The sequence below is a fragment of the Heterodontus francisci genome, chromosome 15, assembly GCF_036365525.1.
Source record: "Heterodontus francisci isolate sHetFra1 chromosome 15, sHetFra1.hap1, whole genome shotgun sequence".
NCBI lineage: Eukaryota > Metazoa > Chordata > Chondrichthyes > Heterodontiformes > Heterodontidae > Heterodontus > Heterodontus francisci.
In genome coordinates, this window is record NC_090385.1 from 72,684,931 (window position 1) to 72,703,006 (window position 18,076).

Genomic DNA, 18,076 nt, shown 5'->3' on the forward strand with positions numbered 1-18,076 from the left:
ATTCATTTTCTATATCTGTCTTTTATAAATAAAAAGGGTTGAACACTAGGATTTAATGAATGAACTCAGTTGAGTAGCTCTTTTATCAGTTAAAACTGTAAAATAATGACAAACAGATTCCTTATTGGGTTCCAGTTCCACAGGTGCAGGTTACCCTTCAGTGCCTCACCCCAAAAGACCAACCTTCATATCAGCCTAGACAGTGTATGTGGACAGGCTAATTGACCACAAGGGCATTGCAGCACAGCTCACTCCTACCTTCATCCAACATCTGAACACATTTCACTGCCCACAAGGGTTGCTGGATATGACCTGGAGAGGGAACCACTGCCTAAGTTTCCTGCCCCTAACCCAGGAGCACAGAGCCCTGTTCATCACTGCTTCTATGATCAGCAGAGTCAAGATTGAACTTGATGCCTCAGCTGCTCATTGTCACAACCAGTTCAACTAGTGAGGAAACCTATTAACAGCTAAGTTAAAGTAATTTTTAAAATGCACTTTGGCATTGGCACATTCAAATAAATCACTACACTCTTCCAATTCTGAACTCTTGCTTCACGTCGACTTTCAATACTCCACCATTGGCAGCCGCATCTTTGACTGTCTAGACCTCAAGATCTGGAATTCCCTGTATAAACGTCTTTGCATCTCTACCTCTCCTTCCTCCTTTAATATGCCCCTTAGAAGCTAGCTCTTTGATCCTAATATCTCCCTACGTGTCTCAGAATCAAATTTTGTCCCATAATGTTCCTGTGAAACACCTTGGGATGTTTTACTACAATTAAAGGCACTACAAAAAGGCAAGTTGTTGTTCTTTTCTTTTCCCTAATATTCACTAAAATCAGCATTAAAAACTAGCAACTTTGGAAATAAGGATTAAAATCTCTATTGCGAGATACCACAGGCTTTCTGAAATTATCCCAAACATTTTGGTATTATTCGTGCACTGTTTAGTCTATAAGATTGATGTAGCAAAAAAAAAGCCATATCTTTCAATGACAGTATTTGGGAATCAATTTGAATTTTCTTTTCAAATGTTTGAATATCCACCTGAAGTTTATAAGAGTAACATTACAGACTATTTTCCTGATTTTGCCCAAGGGTTGTACCAGCTATGCAAAGATGCTAAATATATTGGGGTAGAGTTGCATTGGTATTTCCACCGAAATTCACCCGAAACCATCCAATGTAGCGCAAAAGATTGAGGAACTTCAAACAGACGTTATGACCAGCACACATTGAGTTTCTGCAATCTTTTGTGCTGAAATAATCTTAATTTTGCATCAGTTAACTTCAGCTTTAATTTACATGTAAGTCACAATACATATATATTTTTTAATATCTTTGCTATCATTAGTATTAAATGTGCTGGCAATCTGATAGTAGTTCAAACTTAGAATCTGGTATAAACTATTTGGAGAATCTGATTTCTGTACATGATGGATATTGCCAAAATGTGAAATCATCTCCTCCTGTACTGGAATTTGACTTTAGGGAACAATTTGACAGTTTTGTTGACTTATTAAATGAAAATAACTGCACAATTCATAACTGAGTTTTACCTGGATGGTACTAATTTGCTTTACAAATCCACTATTGCATAATTATCTAAGCTAATTCTGCATCAGTGACACCACTGCAATTTTTTAATGCAATGTACTAAGTAAGTTGATTAAAACACAGTTAATCTAATTTTGCTGCAGCTACACAGAGGCCGGAATTTTACAGTGGGTGGACGGGAGCCGGCCTCCGATGTAAAAGCCGGTGGCAAACCCACATCCACCTTGCCTGGGGATCCGTTCCATATTTTACGGGTCCCCAAGCTTTAATTGTACTGAGGTGGGACTTCCACCCACTTGAGGGAGGAAGTCCCGCCTCATTGAGCTGCCGGCCAATCAGTCGGCCGGCAGCTCATAGTCCCAGCAGCACCACCGGGAACGGTGGCCCTGCTGGGACTGCAGCCCAGCGTGCACAGAAGATGCCTGGGAGCCGCAAAGGCAGGTAATTTTTGGTTGCCTCGCCGAGGGTAATCGGTCAGGCCCCAGCGAGACAAGGGTGGTCGTTTGGGGGAAGGAGGACGTGTTGGGTCTTGGTGGTGGTTGAGGTAGCAGGGGCGGCCCTCCATCGGGCACCCTGTGCCCAATAAGCAGGGTCCCCCCTCCCCAAGACGATCGGAAGCCACCTGCTTTTCCCAGGTGGCTTTTCCCGGCTCCAGGAAGCCCGCTTGCCGCACGTAAAATCCTCGTGGAGGTGGGCGAAGGCCCTTAAGATGCTGTTAAGTGGCTACTTAAGGGCCTTGATCAGCCTGGGGTGGGCGGGCCGTTTCCCGCCACCATCCCCCCATCCCCCTGCCCTGCGTAAAGGGGGTTGGAAGCGGGAGTGGGTCGGGAAAGCCTCCCCAAGCGTCCCGCTGCATTTTACGCCATCCCCCCACCAGCATCAGCTCGTTGGGGTGACGTAAAATTCCAGCCAGAGTTACACAAAGCAGGCCATTCGGCCCAACTGGTCAATGCTGTTCTTTTGTTTATGGCCTTATCAACCTATGTCACTACTTTTAGTAATTTGTGTATCTGTTCCCCATTTTAAAATATTAAACTTTCCAGCTGAAAGAATGAGTGTCACCATGCAATGAATGTGGTCAATAAGAGCTGTGACATTTCACCTCTCACTCAACATTGACGGAGCTGGTAGTTATTTTAATTGGAACACTAGATCACCCATCTCACCACTACTGATTGTGACTCCACCAATGGAAATGCAGTGATTTATGGGCCATTTTAACAACTTCTCTGGGGTTTTCTCTTATTCTTCTCTTCCTAAACAACTAAGTATTGGAAACAATTTAGGAATGATGGAAATTGTGTGCCTGAAAACTGGAGAGTGGCTAATGTTAATAAACATTTTTACAAAGAGAAATAGAACTAATTACAGGCCTGATTAGTTTAACATCTGAGGTAGAGAAAATTTTAGTCTTCAGTTGAGGATGATATTGCCCTGTATCTAAAGAGAAAATAGAGGTAGCCAGCACCTCTTTCAAAAGGGATGTTAGTGCACGATAAAACTGATAGCATTCTTTGAGGGGGTAACAGACATGGTAATGGGGGAATGCTGTGACTGTAGTAAACATGTACTTAGGAAAACCTTTGACAAGACAACACATGGGAGATTATTGGAGAAGAGTAAGGATTATGGAAGGATTAGGGAATGGATAGCAAATGGTATTAAATATTGGTTAGAAAAAAGAAAACAGAAAGTAGGAGTGAAGGGTTTTTTTTCAGAGTGGTTGGAAATAGATAATGGTGTTGCACAGAGTTCATTCTGCTTTGTAATATGTGCACAAAGAACCCAAACTATTTACACATTTAGGTCTAGGTACTGTTCATGTGAGTGTTAAGAGCATTGTACATAAAGCCCACTTAACAAAATTTACTGCTATAGCCCACTAGATAGCAATTTAGATCATTCAATCTATTGTTACTGGCAGCAGTATACCACATTAGTGAACTCAATTTACTATTGCCAGCAACCTGTTATTACCCAAAAGTCAAATCGCTTGACACCTAGAGGTGCCAGCGTTTATTTTAAGTTTCTATAAATGGATGCAAATTGAACTTCACAGTTTGCAAAAATGGATGGAGATCACTGTCTATTTGACATCTCATGCAAGTGAGGATAGCATCCAGCAATGGAATATCCAGTAGGTATCTCAAAATAATGTTCAAATAAGGAAGAGATGACATTTGACACATTTTATAGCCTTTACTTCAAAAATTAAATTCGGCACCTGGAGTACAAGGAAGCTGTGCATTTTGAATGGAAAACGTGTAAAAGGAACAGCCAACAATTTGCAAGTATGTTTTGAATTTCTGTTTGCAGATTTCTTTCTGATTGTGCTCCACTTCATGTGAGGGGGGCTTGTAGGACTTTGGCGCACCCACTTTTGAAAGTTACCTATCCTTATGAATGAAGAAGGGGAAGAATACAGAAATACTGGTCAATACACAGCCCCAAGTCAATCAAGGCCCTTAGGTGGCCACTTAACGGCCTCCGCCCGCCCCCATGAGGATTTTAGCCGTGGCTGGTCTGGCGGCCAGACCCGAGAAAAGCCACCTTGTAAAAGCAGGCAGCTCTCTGATGGCCTGGGAGTTGCCCTCATGATCGGGCACACTGTGCCCAACGGAGGGCAGCTCCCACTCCCCCAGCTACCGTCAAGACCCAACATGTTCCCATCCGGGGCCTGACTGCTCACCCCCGGCGAAACAACAAAAACTTACCTACGTTCTGGGGTTCCCTGACATCTTCCTCATGAAGCTGGGCTGCAGTCCAAGCAGTGGCCACCACTTCCGGTGGCGCTGCTGGGGCAAAGAGCTGCCGGTCCACTGATTGGCCAAGTGGGTGGAAGTCCCACCTCAGAACTATTAAAGGCCGGGGACCCGCCGGTAGGTTGACAGCTCCCATCCGCCAAGGGTAAAATCCCTGCCCATGGTTCTATTCATGGCTGCCAGATGGCAAATCAGCAATCTCCCTCAATGTATAACCCCCAGACAATACAACAACTTCCAATGGCCAACCAGAAACAGTAGGAGTGAACCCTGTTTTTTTCTGGATTATAGGAATTTCCAAAGTCCAGGACATCATAGATTGTGCAGGCGTTGTGCTCCATGGTCCAGAACACAATTGTGGAGCTTTTATGAACTCTAGAAACATTCATTTGTTAAATAAGAGTAACTGGATCTCATTGTGAGTGTGAACACCATGCAAAATCTGAACATCTTTCTGAAGAATAAATTGATGTTCTACCGAAAAGAAAAGTTTTCATTAACCTCATCTTCAATAAATGATTTTTTTTTGCCAATAACCCCTCGAAGCTTCCCTAGGACCATTATTAAGTCAAATTACAACAGCTATAAAAACAGGAAACCCTGAAAATCCACAGCAGGATCTGAATAGAGGTTCAGATTTCAGGTACAGGCTATCAAGTTAAAATGTTTTGGGCACAGAAGCCTTTGTCAGAATGATAGCTGTTCCTATTTTTACCTTGTTAGTAATTCCCCAGAGATCAAGAAGGACTTTTTGTTTATTTTCATCAAAAATACATGAGTGAATTTAGAGAAAGCATTGACTAATTGAAGGAAGTTTCATGTCTCAGAACTATAAAAGGCCATTTATGAAGTTCCACATGACTTTCAGTGTTACTTCTGCAGCCATAATTGCTTCTTGCTAAAGACAGAATTATAGAATTATTGTGCTGTCCCGTTTTGCTAGGGAGGCTTGTGATCAACCACCATTCTTCTAAAAGGTACTGGATTTGATGTACAAGTTTCCCAGCAGCATTGCATTAATTAAATACTGAAGAGAATATTTGACTGAAGGGTATAGTTAAGCATGTTGGGTATAGGATTCCATGGGGATTCAGCTTCTTCAAGCACAAATTGAGTCAACATTTCTGGAAGGCTTTTCACAGATCTCCACTGTATACATGTCTAATGAGAGTCATGATTTATTCTATACCCTAGAAAATAAGAATGCCTTGATCTATCTGACTTGAGCTAAGTTACTTCAAACAGATATAATGCTGAAGAAAAGTGTTTCATTTGTACTCATACAATTAAGCTTCTTATTTTAATCAATTTAAAGGGATTCTGGCAATAAACATTTTTTGTCAAAAACCAGCAACCTCCTGGACAGCTTTGGCAGTCCATAGTTAAATTAGAAATGTATGTTATCATTTCTCATTTGGAAAAAAATAAATGAGTATTTCCTGAGAATTTTTCACTCTGAAAGAGGTCCACCATATTTACCACTGAATCTCATATCAACAGGCATGACTGACAAAAGTTGGCACAACCTATCAATTACACTGTCTGAGATTTGTCCCCACAGCACTGCAACATTTCAAAACTACGGTTCTGCAAGAGCAGAAGATTATTAAACCTGGGCTCTGTTTTTATCATTATCATATTGTCTTTATGGCGACAACTTCCATTTATATAGCGCCTTTAATTTATTAAAATGTCCCAAGGCACTTTAGAGAGAGAGGAAGAGGTGAGGTCATGGAGGGACTTGAAAACGATGAGAATGTTAAAAATTGAGGCGTTGCTTAACCGGGAGACTATGTAGGTCAGAAAGCACAGGGGTAACGGGTGAATGGGACTTGGAGTGAGTTAGGGCATGAACAGCAGAATTTATATAGGGTGCAAGATGAGAGGCCAGCCAGGAGTGCATTGGAATAGTCAAGTTAGACATAACAAAGGTATGGATGAAGGTCTCAGCAGCAGATAAGCTTAGGCAGGGATGGAGTTGGGAGTGTTATGGAAGTGGAAATAGTCAGTCTTAGTGATGACCTAGATATGTGGTCAGGAGCTCAACTCAGGGTCAAATACAACACCCAGATTGTGAGAAGTCTGGTCCAGCCGCAAACAGTTGCCAGGGAGCGGGATGGAGTTGATGACTAGAGAATGGAGTTTGTGATGGGGACAAAAGACAATGGATTTGGTCTTCCCAATAATTAGTTGGAAACATTTCGGCTTATCCAGTACTCCATGTCGAACAAGCAGTATGACAATTTAGAGACAGTGGAGGAGTCAAGAGAGGTGATGGTGAGAAGCAGGTGGTGAGGAGGAAGAGCTGGGCACCTGTTAAGTTTGTAAGTGTGGCCCTGAACTTTGGGTCACCTGTAATATTAATTCTCTGCCTCACTTCCACTCTGACCTCTCTGTCCTTGGCCTCCTACACTGTTCTAATGAAGTCCACTGGAAGCTCGAGGAACAAAGGGTATGGGGCGAAAGCCGGAACAGGCTACTGAGTTGGATGATCAGCCATGATCATAATGAATGGAACAGCAGGCTCAAAGGGCCAAATGGCCTACTCCTGCTCCTATTTTCTAATTTTCTATGTTCTCTCCACAGATACTGCCTGACCTGCTGAATATTTCCATAATTTTCAGTTTTATTTCAAATTTTCAGCATCTGCAGTATTTGTTTTTTGTAAAGTTGGGAATCGTCAGCATACCAATAGAAACTAAAACTGTAATAAAAACAAGAAATGCTGGAAATACTCAGCAGGTCTGGCAGCATCTGTGAAAAGAAAAGCTAAAACTGTGTTTCCGAATGACAATCAATAGTTGAATTATACAATGAATGCACGTGTTTTAAGCAGTTTTTTCTCTTAAATGGAATGACAAGTTGCTTTTGTATAAAGATGCTTTGAACTTGGATATTACATCTGAACTATGCATGCGGCGAAAGGGATGATATTCTATTTGCAGCATTATCTATTGCTTGGTATCCTGACAGAGCTTGGGGCGGGGTGGGGGGTGGGGGGGGGCGGGGAAACACATGGACAAAAAATGTCGACTGTACCAGGAAGTCATCCAAAAGGTAACTGCATTGAAAAACTTGTGGGTCTTCAAGACAAACAAGTAAATCTAAAGCAAACCTAAACATCCAATAAATATAACTGTGCCTAACTAGGTCTGTGATGGACAAGAAACACTGGAGAGGAATTTGGTTTACTGTGAGTCGAAGACAAAAATGTTATAAGTGGTCAAGTTTCCCCCCAAAAAATTCCCTTCAAAGCAGCAGATACATTTATTTTGATCTTTAGAGTCAAGTGGGTTGGAAATGGTGAGACATCTTAAGGTAAAACTGCTTTGCTGGTAAGAAAATAACTGAAACTCAGTAAAAGAAAGTGTATCTATATTGTGTCTTTCACATTATTAGGATGTCATAAAGCACTTCACAGCCAATTAATTACATTTTGAAATGGAGAGAAACATCACAGCCAATGTTCACAACAAGGGGCAGCACAGTGGCGCAATGGTTCGCACCGCAGTCTCACAGCTCCAGCAACCCGGGTTCGGTTCTGGGTATTGCCTGTGCAGAGTTTGCAAGTTCTCCCTGTGACCACGTGGGTTTCCGCCGAGTGCTCCGGTTTCCTCCCACAGCCAAAGACTTGCAGGTTGATAGGTAAATTGGCCATTGTAAATTGCCTCTCGTGTAGGTAGATGGTAGGAGAATGGTGGGGATGTGGTAAGGAATATGGGATTAAGGTCGAATTAGTATAAATGGGTGGTTGTTGGTCAGCAAAGACTCAGTGGGCCAAAGGGCCTGTTTCAGTGCTGTATCTCTCTATAACAGTTGCACAAACAGCAATGCGATGGATAATCAAATAGCTTCCTTGTCTTTAATGGCAGTGCTCCAGCGATAAACTTTGGCAAGGACACTGCCTCCATTCTTCAAATAGTGTTATGATATTTTATTACAGTCGCCCAATCAGATAGATGGGATCTCGATTTAACGTCTCACCCAAAAGACGGCACTGCCAACAATGTAACACTTCTTCACTGCTGCACTAAAGCGTCAGCCTTGATTGTGTACTGAGTACTTGAACCTTTGATCCTATGGTTAAGTGTTGAGAGAGTTACCACTGAGACACATTGACACTTGTCCAGTGCCCTGTGATGAAGAACATATGAATTATTAAGAGTCAAGGGAAAAGGCTCCAGATTGTGTCATGCCTCTGATAACTAGTCCTAATCAACAAGCTCTTATACTTTCACAGAATCTATTGGTGAGCACTTGTAGATGTCAGCACAAGTCCCACAATCTCCAGCAAAAAATTGCAGACTGAATTACCTGAAATTTAACATCGTGGCGAAGGATACTGTTGATAGAGAAACTGTAATTTCCAGTATTATAATTGACTGAATTTAGTCTGCAAGAAAATTCTACAAGGAAAAGCAAAATAGCCACCTCATGGACTTCCTTGTGCAAGTTGGTATGAACAGTCAAGAGATGACATAGGTTAAACCATTATCCCAGTGCTGAGTCTGAGGATCAGAGTAGTGACTCACCAATTCATTGATTGGTGATGCAAACAGGCAGGTCCAAGTCTGGCTTCTCCTCAGCACAGAGGCCTACCAGTGGCATTTTATATGGACAATCAGCATTTTCACCCAGTGCCTGTGCCTATGTTCCAGATTAATGTTTAGCCTGATTCAGGCAGGCTCCATACTGGAATGTTGGATTTACTTGCAGATAAAAGTGCGCTGCATCATCAATTTTCACATATATGTGCATTTTCACATATTATACACCCATTTTGAGAGCTGTTTTAATTTGTCAGTTTTTAAAAAAATCTTTGTCCAATTTTTTGCGAGTTTTCCAAATTGGTATATATGTCATAATCACACAGGTGACTAACAGAGTTCTGGTTACATAAACACTGGAGAGAAAAATTGTGAGGTAATGGGATTCTGTCTACTCCAAAATTAACTACGATGAAATAATTAACAAATGTCTATTCATGCTGAACTTTTCATGTCCTCAGGATTTCCCAAAAGTACTTTGCAGTGAATGAACTACATTTTGCAGAGAAAGCCAATATCCAAATATCCTACAAACAGCAAATGTCGCACACGATCAGCTCACTAGCTTTGTTTATGTTGTTGAAGTTACAAAGATTGCTGATTCAATCATAACTCCTTGCTCTTGTTCAAATAGTATTAAGGACTGAATATACCTGCTCCACCCAACTTCTGATCTTCCAGATAATGGTGCACACCAACAGCGGCTGTTAATATCTGAACCAGGTTATGTTGCACCGGAGTGTGAGAAAATAAGGGCTAAATATGTGAGCAAAAATATGAAAAGGTTGCAAATATAATTAGTGATATCAGTAATAAATCAATATTAATAGAAATGGATGTGTTACAACTGCTCCTTATTTTACAAGGGCGATGATTAAATCAAATGATGGATAATAAACCAGATTGATCTATTATTTATGAATACACCCACTTTGCAAACTAATAAATTAACTGGAGACACAGGCGCTTCCATTCTGTATACAATTTGCTGAGGTTAGCACTTCAGAAAAGGAACAAAAATAGGATTTTTTTTCAATGCACTTAAAAAGGACACGATTAAAATGTATAATTGATACAAATGCCCCAATTCTGGTTCATGAATGATTGAATCTCTTACTGTAATATGTTCATTATAACTTAAAATATCAGCAACAGCTGTGAGAAAATGACTAAGAAATTAGCACAGTATGAGAAAGTAAAACTTGTAATATGTCGGCAGGTTCCTACTCAGAGGGCAAGGTTTTCTGAAATAAGCTTTTCCTTAGTTAACGTAAATAATGAATCAGAGATTAAATCATGGATTGTTACTCTTAGTCCACCTGTATATACTTCATAACACTTAGATTGATCATATTACCTAACTACTAGCCTGGGTATTTGACAGAGTTAACGCTGTGCCAGAATTTGCTCCCAAAATTACGTCAAAGCTAATTGTGCTCGCTTTCAGCAATTTCAGGTGAGGTTAAATATCCAAATGTTGCTGTCCGAGTAATGCTGCTCAACCATCAGCCTTTTTGTTTTGCTGTTAATTGCCCATTAAACTCACATCAGAAAGTTAAGTTTGCTATTACAAAACTAAATATGTGATCAATGTTAATCACTGCCAATCAATCTCTTTGACACTGGAAATTAACTATTATAAGCATGGAGTCTCATTCCTTTGGGTTTTGAGTTTTTCAGAAAGATTTTAAAAATACCAAATGTTATTTTTTTCTTACTTTTCCTTTTATCTCTTTTTTCCTCTCTCAATTCAATCTTTCTTTCGCTCTCTTTATTTCTCTTTCTGCACCTGATTTGACATTGAATTCACTCCACTTTAATTCACCCTCCTTTTCAGTCCTTCCTAAGTTTCTTTCGCAATCCTTAAATCTCATTGGTTAAATCTTCTGTTGGTTGCCTTGTTCACTCAGGTTGCAGATGCCCTGTGCACCTCATTGCACTGTCATTTATCAGCTTGTACTTTCAGCAACTTGTGGGCAAAAATATTTTGGGAGGAATGGTGCAGGAGCAAATCTAATGAATGGCAGTTGCCATGAGATACCCTGCTATAGCAACTTCTGGTCCATTGTTAATGTGATTTTCCTATTGTTGAATGTAGGGACAATGTCCCGTTTTAGTGTTTCCTTTAGATAGTAACTGGGTGATAAGGGAAATAGGTATCAACACCAAGCTTGCAAATTACAAACGTTGCCTATATTTGCCTACATTACAAGAGATAGTATTTCATCTCCAGAAGAAGTTCTTTAACTTTTCTCGAGATGTGCTAATGGTGCTTTGCTGTCTGCAGCGTATTATGGGTATATCCTGGCAGTACAAAACCATGAATGTGACTGTCCTTGCAAAGGTAGAGCTCCCAAGTGAATTAGAACTAGACAAACAAAGGTGGATTTGGTGGATTGGGCATGTCTTGCAGGATGGAAAACGAAGGACCTGCTGTATGGTGAGTTACCCAGAGCCCGACGACCAGTGGGGCGCCCAAAGCTCTGCTTTAAGGATGCTTGCAAGCGTGACATGAAGGCCCTAAACATGGACTATCTCATGTGGGAGTCAATAGCTGATGAAAGAGGGAAAAGGTAACGACTCTTGTGGGCTGGCATGCACCACTACCACAACCAGTGGCTACAACAGCTTGGCAACAGGTGCCAACACCAGAAACAACACCCCAAAATATCACCTGGCAGCTTAATGTGTGGCACTTATGGCAGAACCTGCCCCTCAAGCATTGGCCTCCATAGCCATCAGCTAAGGTGCCCACATGAAACACCCTATCTAAATGTATTGTTTGCTGTGATTCCATCATCTCTTATATATGGAAGGATGCCAACAACAACACGATAATGGTGCTGTTCAAATGCAATTCCTGCTTTACCTTAATATACAATTATTGAAACAAAGAACCTACCACCTGAATTCAGAGATATGGCTGGTCAAAGAGAACATGGGGGATGCTATGAATAATTCATGTCCAGATTTTTTTTAATTAATTGATGGGGTGTGGGCATTGCTGGTTAGGCCAGCATTTATTGTCCATATTTAATTGCCCTTCAGAAGGTGGTGATGAGCTGCCATCTTGAACTGCTGCAGTCCTTGGGGTGCAGATACACCCACAGTGCTGTTAGGAAGGAGTTCCAGGACTTTGACCCAGTGACAGTGAAGGAACAGCGATATAATTCCAAGTCAGGATGGCGTGTGGCTTGGAAGGGAAATAGCAGGTGGTGGTGTTCCCATGCATTTGCTGCACTTGTCCTTCTAAGTGGTAGAGGTCGCGGGTTTGGAAGGTGCTGTCTAAGAGCCTTGGTGAGTTGCTGTAGTGAATCTTGTAGATGGTACACACTGCTGCCACTGTGTGTTGGTGGTGAAGGGAGTGAATGCTGAAGGTTGTGGATGGGGTGCCCATCAAGCAAGCTGCTTTGTCTTGGATGGTGTCGAGCTTCTTGAGTGTTGTTGGAGCTGCACCATTCAGGCAAGTGGAGAGTATTCCATCACATTCCTGACTTGTGCCTTGTAGATCTTGGACAGGCTTTGGGGAGTCAGGAGGTGAGTTATTCACCACAGAATTACCAGCCTCTGACCTTTCTTGTAGCCACAATATTTATGTGGCTGGTCCAGCTCAGTTTCTGGTCAATGGTAACCCTCAGAATGTTGATACGGGGGGATTCAGCGATGGTAATGCCACTGAACATTAGGGGGTGATGGTTAGATTCTCTCTTGTTTGAGATGGTCATTGCCTGGCACTTGTGTGGTGCGAATGTTTCTTGTCACTTACCAGCCCAAGCCTGGATATTGTCCAGGTCTTGCTACATCTGGACACGAATTGCTTCATTATCTGAGGAGTCGCGAATGGTGCTGAACATTATGCAATCATCAGCGAACATCCCTACTTCTGACCTTATGATGGAGGGAAGGTCATTGATGAAGCAGCTGAAGATGGTTGGGCCCAGGACACTACCCTGATGTCCTGGGACTGAGATGATTGACCTCCAACAACCACAACCATCCTCCTTTGTGTTAGGTATGACTCCAACCAGTGGTGAGTTTTTCCCTTGATTCCCATTGACTCCAGTTTTGCTATGGCTCCTTGATGCCATACTCGGTCAAATGCTGCCTTGATGTCAAAAGCAGTCACTCTCACCTCACCTCTAGAGTTCAGCTCTTTTGTCCATGTTTGGACAAAGGCTGTTATAAGGTCAGGAGCTGAGTGGCTCTAACAGAACCCAAACAGAGCGTCAGAGAGCAGGTTATTTCTGAGCAGGTGCCGCTTGATAGCACTGTCAATGACCCCTTCCATCTCTTTGCTGATGCTCGAGAGCAGACTGATAGGGCAATAATTGGCTGGGTTAGATTTGTCCTGCTTTTTGTGTACAGGACATACTTGGGCAATTTTCAACATTGCCAGGTAGATACCAATGTTGTAGCTGTACTGGAACAGCTTGGCGGGGGGCATGGCTAGTTCTGGAGCACATGTCTTCAGTGCTATTGCTGGAATGTTGTCAGGGCGCAGAGCCTTTGCAGTATCCAGTGCCTTCAGTCATTTCTTCATATCACATGGAGTGAAAGTGATTGGCTGAAGATTGACATCTATGATGCTGGGGAGGAGGACGAGATAGATCATCCACTCGGCACTTCTGGCTGAAGGTGGATGCAAATACTTCAGTCTTGTCTTTTGCACTGATGTGCTGGGCTCTCCCATTTTTGAAGATGGGGTTATTTGTGGAATGTCCTCATGTTAGATGCTTAATTGTCCACCACCAGTCATGGCTGGATGTGGCAGGACTGCAGAGCTTGGAGCTGATCCGTTGGTTATGGGATCACATCGCCCTGTATATCTCATGCTGCTTGCATTATTTGGTATGCAATTAGTCGTGTGTTATAGCTTCACCAGGATGATACCTCCTTTTGAGGTATGCCTGGTGTTGCTCCTGGCATGCCTTCCTACATTCTTTATTGAACCAGAGTTGGTCTCCCGGCTTGATGGTAATGGTAGATTGGGGGATATGCTGGGCCAGGAAGTTACAGATTGTAGTTGAATACAATTCTGCTGTTACTAATGGCCCACAGTGCCTCATGGATACCCAGTTTTGAGTTGCTAATCTTTTCAAAATCTATCCCATTTAGATCGATGGTGTTACCACACAACACAATGGTGCATACCCTCAATGTCATGAAAGCTCCACCGGCCAAGAATGAGGCATATTAATTTTGTCATCTGAAACATTGATTTTAAACTGTTGCTGTACTGAAAAGATGACTTGTTTAAAGAGATCACAGGAGTGGCTAGAAACATTTGCATTCTCAGAGACAGTTGCCTGGAGAAGACAATGGAACTGCTCCCTGATCCAAGTAAGCCAACTGGATTTTGATCACCATCTTCAGCAAGAAGTGCCGAGTGGATGAACTATCTCATCCTCCTCCCCAGCATCATAGATTGAATATATAAAAAGCCAGCATTCCATCTCCCTCCACCGCCTCCACCCTCCACCCCGCCTGCCCCCCCCGCCTCCACCTAGGGTGCCTGCTAAGATGGAGAATCCATAGAAATGCAGGAGAGATTGTTAAAAAAAAAGCTGTGCACATGACTAACCTGCTAGCCCAGGTTTGGTTTTGAATTGTGTTCACAGAACAGTTTGGGTCAGACTGCAATTTAAAGACAAAAGAGAAGGAAGGTCCCTCTCTCTCTCCCTCTCACACAAAGACAGGGACCCATGGAAGGAAACTAAAAATCAAGCGAGAAGACTCCTGCAGTTTGAAAGTTTGCACTGGGCCCCAACGAAACAGCAAGATTTAACTGCACTCAAAGACTCTACATCGAGCTCAAAAGACAGTAAATGAACTCCAGCTATTGCTTCAAAATTTTCCCCTTTATTTTTTCTCCTCTTCCATCTCTATCTGCGTGTATGTTTATCGCGTATGCACGCTAGCATGGTCGTGCTGCGTATTCATAATAGTTTTAACCGAATTGGAGTTTTAAGGTTAATAAACTTACTACTTTCTTGTTTAAATCTAAGAAAAACTGTCTGGTTGATTTCTTTGCCATTACAATTGGACAACAGTGAACAAGGATTCACTGAGGGCAAGCTAAAAATACGGTGTTTCAAAAATTAAACCCTGTTATAGTCAAACCAGGGAAAAGCTGAGAGGGAACCCCTAGACCCCTTTCTCACCTGGTCATAACAGCAAGGACTGCAGTGGTCACTCCCACCAATACTGTCATGGACAGATGCATCTGCAACAGGTAGAGTGGTGAGGACAAGTAGATTTTTCCCTCTTGTTGGTTCCCTCACCTCCTGCCGCAGACCCAGTCAAGCAGCTACGTCCTTCAAACTTTGGTCAGCTCGGTCAGTAGTGGTGCTACCAAGCCACTTTTGCGATGGACATTGAAGTCCCCCACCCAGAGTACATTCTGTGCCCTTGTTACCTTTACTGCTTCTTCCAATTGGTATACAACATGGTTCATCAGCCTTGGGGTGGCAGTAGGTAGTAATCAGCAGGAGGTTTCCTTGACCATGTTTGACCTGATGACATGAGACTTCATGGGGTCCGGAGTTAATCTTCAGGACTCCCAGGGCAACTCCCTCCTGGCTCTATACCACTGTGCTGGTGGATCTGTCCTGCCAGTGGGATGGTGATGGTGCTGTCAGGAACATTGTCTGTAAAGTATGATTCCATGAGTACGACAATGTCAGGCTATTGCTTGACTAGTCTGTGGGATAACTCTCCCAATTTTGGCCCCCCCAGATGGTAGTAAGGAGGACTTTGCAGGGTTGACTGGGCTGGGTTTGCCGTCATAAATAAAAACAACAAGTGCTGGAAATACTCAACAGGACTGGCAGCTTCTGTGGTTAGCCTAATTCTTTTCTTAGCTTTGCCAGTTCTGATGAAAGATTACAGACCTGAAATGTTAACTTTGCTTCTCTGGCAACAGATGCTGCCAGACCTACTAAATATTTGCAGAACTTTTTGTTTTTATTTCAGATTTCCAGCATCTGCAGTATTTTGCTTTTATTATCTGGATTTGTCATTGTCGGTGCTGAGTGGTTCATCCATTTCATTTCTTTTCATACACTTTGTAGTGGCTTGATACAACTGACTGGCTTGCTAGGCATTTCAGAGAACAGTTAAGAGTCAACCACAGTGCTGTGGATCTGGAGTCACATGTAGGTCAGAACAGGTAAGGACAACAGATTTCCTTCCCGAAAGGACATTAGTGAACCAGATGAGTTTTCACAACAATCGACTAGCTTTTAATTCCAGATTTTTATTAATTGAATTCAAATTTCACTATCTGTCGTGGTGGGATTCAAAACCATGTCCCCAGAGCATTAGCCTGCGGTTCTGGATTACTAGTGCAGTGACATTAACACTCCGCCACTGTCTCCTTCACTACACTTATTGGCAGTGTCAGAGATATGGCTGGTTTTCTCTGCCATAGCTGACAAATTCAGCATCACGAAGCAGGAGATGCTATCATTGTGGTACAGAGTCTTGTCCTGAACAGAAGCTAGGCATGCCATTTAAAAGGAAGCTTTTTAACCATAAACGTTAAAGTTCCATACATCATTAGTAGTTACTACTTCCTACTGTCCTTCTTGGTAAATAACAACCACAATCAATAATGTCTGCATGGCATATAATTGGAGCACTTATATTTCCTTGATCCACTGGGAAGGAGGCAATTAAAATGTTTGTTTAAAACTATAGAAATACTGAGCTAAAAATTACATAGCACCTATTTGGGTTGCAATGGGTGCGGTTTTTGTTCTAAAATGGCGTCTTCCTCGCATATGCACATTTCCAATACCAGTTGCCATTTTGGGAAGGCTGATAGCAAAGGCACTAGAAGCATGCACCAGAAGTGTGCAGCGTGCACAGATTGTGACGCAAGTGTACATACAATGCTGATTTGAATGATGTGGCACCAATTTTGACCTCCCTGCTTGACAAAAACCCTCTCTTAACCTCATACAGCTAAACTCACATTCAGAAGCAGGAAGGATCCCCTACTGGTGCTACTTAAAAGGGATCATCACCAACTTTCAGATTCATTGCTGGTTGATTTCTTCGGGCTATTGCTGAGTTAGATTAGATTAGATTAGAGATACAGCACTGAAACAGGCCCTTCGGCCCACCGAGTCTGTGCCGAACATCAACCACCCATTTATACTAATCCTACACTAATCCCATATTCCTACCAAACATCCCCACCTGTCCCTATATTTCCCTACCACCTACCTACACTAGTGACAATTTATAATGGCCAATTTACCTATCAACCTGCAAGTCTTTTGGCTTGTGGGAGGAAACCGGAGCACCCGGAGAAAACCCACGCAGACACAGGGAGAACTTGCAAACTCCACACAGGCAGCACGAGTTAGTAGAAGATTTGGAGATTTGTACTGTTATTTAAAGTTGATGAAGCCTACAAGCAGTGGTGTGGCACTTGCTCAAGGACTTGATCATGACTTGCAAGGAATTTGCTCACAGCAGTTGTTCCCAGTCTTGTGCACTGTAATTTGTATGCCCGTGGCCTGCAGCATTACAAGGTGAATGAACAGACGTGACACAGCGGAGGACCAGCTGCTCAAAGAGGTGGGAGGAGAAAAGGAGAAGGCAGCTCAAACAGCCCCCTTCTGCCCAGGCTGTCTGCGATCAGCTCACTCAAATTGTGGTTCCAGTGAACACATCCCCAATTCCCAACTCTCCATTCAGCAATAGTCCCACACCTTTCTTTTGTCCTGTTACTGGCATCAGTGGCCACTTATCCACATTGTCACCATCAATGCCACCACAAAACAAGCCATTCCAAACCAACTTTATAAATCAAACCATCCCAATATTTCATTCAAAAGTCAACTAAAAGCTTTTGTGCAATTCCTTAGCGCCTGTCCAGCAGGTTCCTCTGCCCATCCTAATGTTGCTGTGTAATGCTCAGTGGCTGCAGCATTTGTGGAAAGCTGCTGACTTTCATTGCGCAAGACTGCAATTGTCCTTGCAGAATGACCTCAAGCAGCTCTGGTCCTAGAAGTTTGTTTTTAAACAAAGTCCCAAGTGTTCTTCCAGTCACCCTTTAAAAAAAAACAAGTCCAGCATCTCCTCAGGTATTTTCCACAGTCTTTTAAACACAAGTCCTCAAAAAATATTAATAATGGAAGCACCTTCATGACACACCTCCACTCTTGGAGGAGTGAAACATCATTTTTAAATGTGTTT